Source organism: Arvicola amphibius, chromosome 3, assembly GCF_903992535.2.
Source record: "Arvicola amphibius chromosome 3, mArvAmp1.2, whole genome shotgun sequence".
NCBI lineage: Eukaryota > Metazoa > Chordata > Mammalia > Rodentia > Cricetidae > Arvicola > Arvicola amphibius.
This window is the reverse complement of record NC_052049.1, coordinates 130,257,507-130,265,921: the sequence shown is the minus strand read 5'-3', so window position 1 is coordinate 130,265,921 and position 8,415 is coordinate 130,257,507.

The following is an 8,415-nucleotide window of genomic DNA, read 5'->3' as shown; positions in this document are numbered from 1 at the left end:
GAGGCTCCTGCAGTGTTCTAGGTGCACTATCCCCTCCTTGTCCGAGGCTGGTTCTGCTCTCCTCCTTCTGTGCGGGGGGGGGGGGGGGGGGGGGGGGGGGGGGGGCTGTCCTTTGTGACAGTTCCGACAGCCTGGCCTCTAGGAGCTCAGCCACACCAAACCACAAAGAATGAGTCTCCTCCAGGAAGCGAAGCCTCAGGCAACAGCTGAAAAGGATCAGGACAGGCAGTGCTGCTGCTGTTGATCTCCGTGGGGCCTGAATGGATTTCAGATCAGATGGAGCAAGGTGAGCAGGTGCTACATTCCAAGGAAGGTCAAAGTGGTACCACTCGCCTGGCCAGAACATCTGTGAGGTTCAGGGTAAAAGTGCAAATGGAGGCCACTGCCCAGATGTCTAAATACCACAAAAGCAGCGCTCACCAGCAGTCTGACCTGAGAAGTAGGTTTATCTGCCCATCTGGACACACGGATCTGCTAAATAACCTGGAAGGCAGGCTTCAGCTGGGGATATATTCAGGGCTTGGCATTCTGTGTCAGGATGCCACGGAACTATGGTCATTGTTCCTCTTTCCATCCCAGCTCCTTTCCTCTCTCTGTAAACACTTCAGTGAAGACATCCCAGTCCCAAACACACCCCGTGTAAGCAGCTGGCCTAGCTGTGCCTATGACCTGGCTCCCTTAAGGGGGCCTATCCTGGGGAGAGGCTGAACAAGTCCCACTTGAGGAGGAATTCTAGGTTTCTAGGTTCTGGAGGGTTCTGGAGGGAGTCTGGAAGAGATGCGCAGGCTCTGGTGGGCACACGCCTTTGGCTTTGTGGATGGGCTGCTTGCTACAAAAAGAGGGAGAGAGTGATAGTGGGTAAAATGTTTGCTGCACAAGTATGAGGACCTGGGTTCAATCCCATACAGGAGCATATGTGTACCTGCATGTATACACACACACACACACACACACACACACACACACACACAGAGAGAGAGACAGACAGACAGACAGAGAGAGACAGAGACAGGGAGACAGAGAGAGACAGAGACAGAGAGACAGAGATAGAGAGACAGAGAGACAGAGACAGAGATAGAGAGACAGACAGAGAGACAGACAGAGACAGAGAGACAGAGATAGAGAGACAGACAGAGACAGAGAGAAGAGGGTATGGACAGAGAAAGGACCAGAGTAGGGCTGTTTAGAGACAGGGTGTGGATCAAGGTCACTGGCTTAGTTCTGGGGCTAGACATGGGCAGAGGTATGAGCAAGTTGGGTGAGGTAAGGTGAGGAAAGGAGACTTTGGAGGGCCAGTGGGTGCTTCAACTGAGAAAATACGCTTGGGCACCAGTGAAGAAGGCGCTCAGGGGCGCCGTAGGTGGTCCGGGTGGGCTCCGGCAGGACGACACAGGCTCAGGGCATTCTTCGCTCTTACCCTTCAGCAATCAGCAGATGTCTACCGCTCAGCACTTGGTGGTGTCTGCTTTGAATGCGAGGACAGGCCTGTAGGAAACTGAGTATCATCCTTGCCCCAGACTCGTCCTTTCTGAGCCCCTGGGGCTTCCTGCATCCAACAGAATATTACGTGGTCTTGCCACGGCTGGTCTGGCAATGGGTCTCCAAGGCAGGTTTGGTTCCCCAGTCATGGGGACTTTTATATGTAGACCACATATGTTAATAGGAAGATATAAGTATTTGGATGAGGAAGCTGGGGCTAGGAGGAGGAATGGATCTTTACTGTAATCCTCAGGGATCACTGTCCTTGAGAATATATCCTAGAACCCAGTCACCTCCTCCATTTTCCTGTGTCCAGGCTATGCCTTCAGCCACTCTTACACTTAGTCCTCAGCTGGGTATTCCAGGCCTCTCCTTATCGTCCCCTCCCTAGGGATATGCTTGACTCAGCAGCCTGTGAAACACTGGGATGTCGTCTGTGATGGTGGCCTACCTCCCTCGAGTGTTTGAAGTTGATGAGACACCTGCATAAGGTGCAGGAGTTGAAGGCTTGGTGTCCAGCTTATTCAGAAGTGATTGGAGGGAGGGGGGAGTTGGCAAGGTCGCTCAGCAGGCAAAAGCGCATTCTGCCAAGTTTAATGACCTGAGTTTGGTCACATGGTGGGACAGAAGTCACTCCTGCAAGTTGTCTTCTTATTGCCATGTGTGTGCCATGGCATGGACACATGCACACAAATAAAGGAAAAAGATATGTAATTTCAGACGCACATGGGGACTGAGATGGCTCGTGATGTGTTGCCCCATTCCAGGTCAAAAAGAATGGAACAAGCTATCCTTGGACTGACACCTCTGAACCCATGAGCCCAAACAAATCCTTCTTCCAACCAACTGTTCCTTTCAGGCCTTTTGTCAGAGTGAGGACAAGCTGACCAACTCAAAGTAAAGCCGATCTTTGCCCAAGTGGACAAGGCCTGGATCCCCCAGGAATCTGGTGAAGGAGCAAATTCTGATTCAGGGTGCCTCGCAGGGGCTCAGGGGTCTCCATTTTAGTGAGCTTCTGGGCCATGAATCTACAAGTGGAGGGTCTCATGGGGAGATGAGATGCCTGGCAGGGGGCCATCCCCCATCTTCCAAGCCCATACACCCACATCCTTTCAGCATGACCCGCTGTCTTGGTTTGCCTGGTACTGCCTTGGTTTTCAAAATGACAGTTCTACTTCCCCAAAATTCCCTCAGTCTTGGATAAGCCAGAACCATTGGCCACCTTCTCTCCTTCCCTCCACTGAGCCTCCCATCCCCGCTCCCCTCCCAGCCCCTTCTTCCTTGTAGAAGCCTACTCTGGTTTTCAACCGTCTTCTTCTTCATCTTCCTTAGCACCCCTTCCTCACGAGATTATTATTTACCCCCCTTCCTCACTTTTTTTTGGAGACTAGTGTCTTCCTACAAATTCAAGATCTTCCTGTCCCCGCCTCTAGGGAGCTAGAATCACAGACCTGCGCCACCATGCCTACCCTCCTGGATGTGCAACCTTTAAGAGGCAGGAAGGAGGTACGGAAGAACGAAAAGAAAGAAAACAAGAAGGGAGTCCGTACTTAGGACTTCCATAACCCTCATCCCTCCCTCACGCAATCCTTCCTCCCTCCCTCCCTCCCTTCCTTCCTTCCTCCTTCCTCCCTTCCTTCCTTCCTTCCTTCCTTCCTTCCTTCCTTCCTTCCTTCCTTCCTTCCTTTCGGGGTGTGTGTGTGTGGCAGTAGCATAGCATAGTTCCTGTGAGGGTGTCCAAGGACAATTTTGGGGACTTGGTTCTCTCCTTCCATTATATGGGTGCGTGGATCAAGCTCAGGTCATTTATCCTTAGCAGCAATCACCCTTATCCACTGAACCATTTCACAGACTCCCCCCCCCCCACTTTTGCACCTTATGGGGCTTCCCAAGAACTTGAGTCTGAGCTGGTGTGTATGCCAGAGGTCATGTGGTGGTACTGCAGGATTTCTGATAAACTGGAATTTCCCTCTCCTAATGAGCCTCTGTGGCCCCTGGAGTACTCTTTCTTGGTGGTTGCAATAGCACTAGGCATCTAGTAGAACACTGATTGCCCAAGTCATGCTCCTCAACCTCCCCTGTGTGCCTGGGCAAACTTCAGCCAACTCTGATGCTGAGGTCTGGGGTAGGTCTGAGAGAACAGAGAATGCTCCTGGAGAGAATTCTGGGTTTGGGGGCAGAGTGAGGGCTCCTTTGTAAAGAGAGAGGACAGGTGGGAGAACCCGGGCTCTGAGAAGGGCATTCTGCCCTGGGGTGACTGTGTGGACCACCAGCTGGCCCATCAGACTGATTGACTTCAATATGACGGTGGTCCAGACTGCACGTACCCTCTTCTGTGGCTTTCAGAAGAACTCCCCCTCCCTCTACGGTACACTGTCTCTACAGCTGGCTCCAACAAGCAAAAGATTTCTCTTCAGAGCCGGGCTCTGTTTGTCTTTGCACCTGCTCCAGCAGCTGTTGCCCACGCTCCCGTTAATGGCACAAACGAAGTCTCTAATGGTGGGGCGTAAGCCCTGGTTGGCAGCGGGGCTGGGGGTGTGGGATGTGCAGACAGACGGGAACTCCGCCAACTGCTGGGATCCAGGCTGCACTGCCAGCCAGACGGCTAGCCAGACAGTGGGTCAGCTGGCTGGATAACTGGCTCGGAAGTGTTCACCCTCCCAGGCATCTTTGGGGACACTCAGAAGATGTGTGGATGGGCTCTCAGGCCTTCTGGAGCACTGGTCTTGGTTGAGACAGGAACACCTGGATGTAGAGGAGGCTTCAAGGATGAGATCAGGGCAGGGAAGGCGACAGGCAAAGTGCTTACCGCACGAGCGTGAGGACCTGATCTCAGATCTTTAGCATCCACATAGAAGCCAGCTGTGGTGGCCCCTGTCTGTAACCCCAGTGCTGGGGAGAGGCATGGGAACAGTTGGCTAAGCTAGTGTAGCCCAAATGGTGAGCTCCAGGCTCAGTGAGAAAGTCCATCTCAAAACTAAGGTGAAGAGTGATAGAGAAAGATACAGATGTTGGCCTCCACGTGTGCTCCACACACACACACACACACAAAACCACCAGAATGACGCAAGACCAAGACCTAACTTAACTGGTGTGCACATGGGATCACCTAGGAATCCTCCAGGACTTCTGATGGACTGGACTGTTTCTTTCTCTCCCAGAGATCCTGATTGGCTTACATGGTGTCTCCATGTAATTTGAAGCTGTTGCTCCCATGCCAAACAATGCACTCATTCATTAAGGAGTTGTGAAATAGATGGGCATAGTGGCACACACCTCTGATCCCAGCATGTGAGAGGCAGAGGCAGGGGGATCTCTGTGAGTTTGAAAAGAGCCTGGTCAATACAGTGAGTTCCAGGACAGCCAGGGCATAGAGACCCTGTCTCAAAAAAAAAAAAAAAATTGTGACATGATTGGAGCTCTTAGTTTTTAAAAGCAAACACTATGCGCCAATCCCCAAACTTAGCATTGCCGTAGCAATGCCAGCAGCTGTCGGATTCACTGAGGCTGTTTGTTAGGTTGGGGGTGACATTTCCCTGTGTCCCATGAGTGGTGGCAGTTACCACCCATGGAGCCACAGGTTTCACATGCCCTTCTCGTGTGACTGTTTCTTGATTTCTCTTGGCAGGAGAATCCCATTCTGCCCTACTCTCAGGTTGTGTGGTCACACTCCCAGGGCAGAGCTGGTGATGTGGGATTTAGACCCAACCAATTAGAGGTGGTTTAGTTCTAGGATGGTCATAGGGCCCAAAAGGAAGGCGTCACACTTTCGAATGAGTCGTGTTTTTTGAACGAGATCACATTCTCCCCGAAGGATGAGAACCTGAGGAGGTGAAGAGGGCTCTGTGATGAGATGAATAGATATTACAAAGGAGATTTATTAGATTGGATTACATGACAAGGGATGGGTAGTTCAACAAAAGCTGTCGGCTTGCTGGAGACGCTGAGGCCCTGTTGGCTGCTCAATCCATAACACTGCATGCTTCAGTCTCCATCTGGCCTGTAAAGCCTGGAGCACGCCTGGAGAGCTGCTGGTCTTCAGCCTATATCAGAAGGCCCAATAGGCTGGGTTCTGATGACTGCAATGGGCGATGGAAGCAGTGACAGCAGCAGCAGCCAAGGTAGACACACTCATCAACAGGAAGCAAGACAAGCAAACAGGCATCATTGCTCCCCCCTCAACCTCTTCATATCTGGGTGCTATCCTATTTAAGGGTGTCTTTTCTCCCTTCAGTCAACCTTTCTCAGAAATGCCCTCACAGAACCCCACAGAGATCTGGCTCCATTGGCCATCACAGAGGGTGTAAGACCAGAAGTGACCACTAGAGGACACTGTGTCTGAGAGGATGGCTGGGTGGTTCCCACCCAAGGGGAAAGAGTTGAGCCTGGAGCTCAGGTGTTTTTATTTTAGTGAGTTTGAGCTACTTGTGTGCTTGTTATGTACTTCTTGACGAGTTATAGTTGATATATGGGCAAGTGTCCTTCATGTTCCTGCTTGGCAGATAAGAGGGCTTGATCTGTGGAGGAGTTGACCAGAAGGCTTCATAGATCTAGGGAAGAATAAGCAGCAGAGATCTGTGTTTGGATGGCTGCGTGCTGATGGAGTTTCCCTGGGGAGATCGTTCAGTGTGGAGGAGATACTGAGGGGAAGGTGCGCGGGGAGAGGGGATGCAGTCTGGAGAGAGAGAGAGAGAGAGAGAGAGAGAGAGAGAGAGAGAGAGAGAGAGAGAGACAGAGAGAGAGAGAGAGAGAGAGAGAGAGAGAGAGAGAGAGAGAGAGAGAGAGAGAGAGAGAGAGAGAAAGAGAAAGAGAGAGAGAGAGAGAGGAGCTGAAGAGTCTGGATACAAAATAGTTCAAGAGGAAATACTGTGCTGGCCTTCATAAATGGCTGCAACAAGGTCACTAAAGTCATTAAAATCACATCTCTTTTCTTTCTGCTTCCAGTGGTTTCTGACTACCTTTAAGATTTGCAACTTTTTTTTTTCTTTTTTGAGGAGGGGCTGAGGTCCTGTAGCCCAGGCTAGTCTCCAACTCAATATGTAGTCAGTGTTGACCTTGAATCTCTGATCTTGCTGCATCTACCTCTTGAGGGCTGGGATTGCCGGTATGTGCTATCATCCCTGGTTCTATTCTGTGCTGGAGACCTGGGACTTGGTGCATGCAAGGTAAGCTTTCTACCCACTGAGCTACATCCCCATTCCCGTGGTCTAGATTTTGTCTATGGAGCTGAGACAATAGGGCTGGTGGCCTCAGTCTCTTGGTTATACACCTGAGAAAGGTCATCACCTGGTTGGCACTGATGGGAGACTCTCAAGACTGCTTCTAATCAGCCACACTGGACACACCAAGCCTTCCCAGATTCATCACAGCATCCCCCTTCAGAGGGGCATTCGAATGGGATGGGGCTAGACCTACTACTATTACCAATGTAAGTGGGGGTGTGTTCTCTTCCCTGCTGTGATGGACAAACAGCATCTCAGGTCGTTAGCACAGTGAGGTGGGGCAACAAGCCAAGGAAGAGGAGAAGGCAAGGTGTGGTAGGTCCCCCAAAGACTGAGAATTAAAGCCCCTAGCCAGTGCCCAGGGAGTGGGCTCCAGCAGGTCTCTTGCTTAGTCTGAGCCCTCAGGTTTCCACCTCCAGCATGGGATGCTTTCAGGATTACTGGCTGAGGCCAGGTCTTGGGGACACAGCTACTGGGCCCAGAGCCACATTCTTCTTGACAGTGTCTCTGTCCCAGCCCACAGGGAGCTCTTCTGATTTGACTCCCAGGCATGGACTCACTTGCCTCAACAGGAGTTGGAGAGCCTTGCTGCAGGGGCTGCTTCTGCTGGGTTGGATTTGCGGGTTGGGCATGGAAACATCTCTCCGGGAATGAAGATGTTCTAAAGAGACGCTCGTGCCCTCTCCTTGGCAATCACACTGTTGAAACAATGGACCTCAAGAAGTTGGACTTTCTCCAGGAATCCCACACGGGGAAAAGGGAAAGGCTGAAGGCTGCTGCCAGCCAGAGAGGGAACTTTGTCTCTAGGAAGAGATTTCACACAACTCTGACAAAGTTGTCGGACCGCCTTGCAGAACACATGGGAGCCTGGACAATGATGGTGGGCAGGACCACACCTGGACCAGGGCGGCTTAGCTATGCCTGCCTCTTGCCTTATTTAAGCCGTAGCCTTGTGTCAGGATTGCAAGATGGACTTGGTGGGAGATCGGTCCCTGGACCTCTTTGTTTCTTTTCCCAATGCGGCCATAGTGAGTTACCTCCTCCTTTCTCGGCTTTTGGCGGTGTCTTTGCTTAGCCCATCGAGGACAAGTGGCCGGCTGCAGAGGCTGAGGTATGACCATGACATGACAATTCCAGTAACAGGCCCAGCCCTGAGTGTGCCATATATTCTTGGAAGAATCTTGTCCCCTCTGTTCCCTGCCCGCTTCTGTCCCTCCTCACCTTCTCATCCTTTTGCAAGGTGCACAGAACTCCCAGATGAGTCAAGCCGGGGAAAGGGTTACGTGACCTGTAGCTGGCATGTCATGCTCACAGGCAAGTGATCCTGAGACTGAGTGAGTGCTTGAATGGACTCTCTGAACTTCAGAAGGAGGTGACAACACAGGACACTGACACTCTGCCTCCAGCCCCCAACAGGGATTGGCCAAAGGCCTCTTTGGCTGCCTCAGATCTGGGAGCCATCACAGTCCAAGCCAAACTCTCAGACTAAGAACGAAAACGCGCATTCCTCTCTCGTTCCCTCTGCCTCCCCTCCCCAAAAGAGCGAGTCTGTGAGGACAGATGGCCCTATGTCAGCATCCCTGTGTGATATTGATGTGAACAGCAAGGGAAGGCAATGCGTCTCGTGGCTGTAAAAATAGACACGCATGAAGTCAGCCTCCCCCTCCGGCCAGGCGCTATTCTAAACCCAGCGCTCATGGCTTTGGTATCCAAC